Below are 671 nucleotides of genomic sequence, written 5' to 3'. Positions count from 1 at the left end.
CAGCGGAGCTGCGCGCGGACGGGCAGGGTGGCCGGGGACGCGGTTGCAGGGCCTGCAGGGCCAGAAAGGTGGGTCCCGCCCGCCCTGTGCGGTTCTCAGCCTGCCCTGTCAGGCCCTGTGTGCAAGGCCCGGGCGTCTACTGGTACCTGGCCGCCGGTCTCCGAGGGCGACTGCGTCCGAGCAGCGGTTCGCCGAGGCTGCGGTGTCGTGTGGCCTTGTCCCTCATTGCCCCGGCCGGGGGACCCCCGGAGCGCGTGCTCTTCCCTTCCGGCCTCCCTGCCTTGGGGAGAGGGTCTGCTGCCTCCTACCGGGGCACCACGTAGTCCAGGATCCGGGCCACTGATTGGCTGCCGAGGGCACTGAGTTAGCTCCTGTTCAGGTGCTGTCAGTTCACCATCGTTTGAGGGTGGTCGGCTTGCCCCATGAGGTTTTGCTTTACTGGATTTACAGGACAAAGTGTTGGCTGGCTGTCCGTCCAGGTTCTAATTTGTGTTGAGCGGGTGTCTAGGGAATCTCCTGTCGTGTACCCGAGGGAGGATTTCTCACAGTTCGTTCGGTTGTCCTACAGGAAAGGCCTTGAAAAGGAAAATGTCCGTTTTTAAGGTTCAAGCTTGGTCTGGCGTTTGGGTTGCGGTCTGTTGGGCGTTTGATTGATGTTGTGTTGAATTCCC

The sequence above is a fragment of the Orycteropus afer genome, unplaced genomic scaffold, assembly GCF_000298275.1.
Source record: "Orycteropus afer afer isolate SDZICR_OR568_19922 unplaced genomic scaffold, OryAfe1.0 scaffold00469, whole genome shotgun sequence".
NCBI lineage: Eukaryota > Metazoa > Chordata > Mammalia > Tubulidentata > Orycteropodidae > Orycteropus > Orycteropus afer.
Note: the sequence above shows the minus strand (reverse complement) of the source record.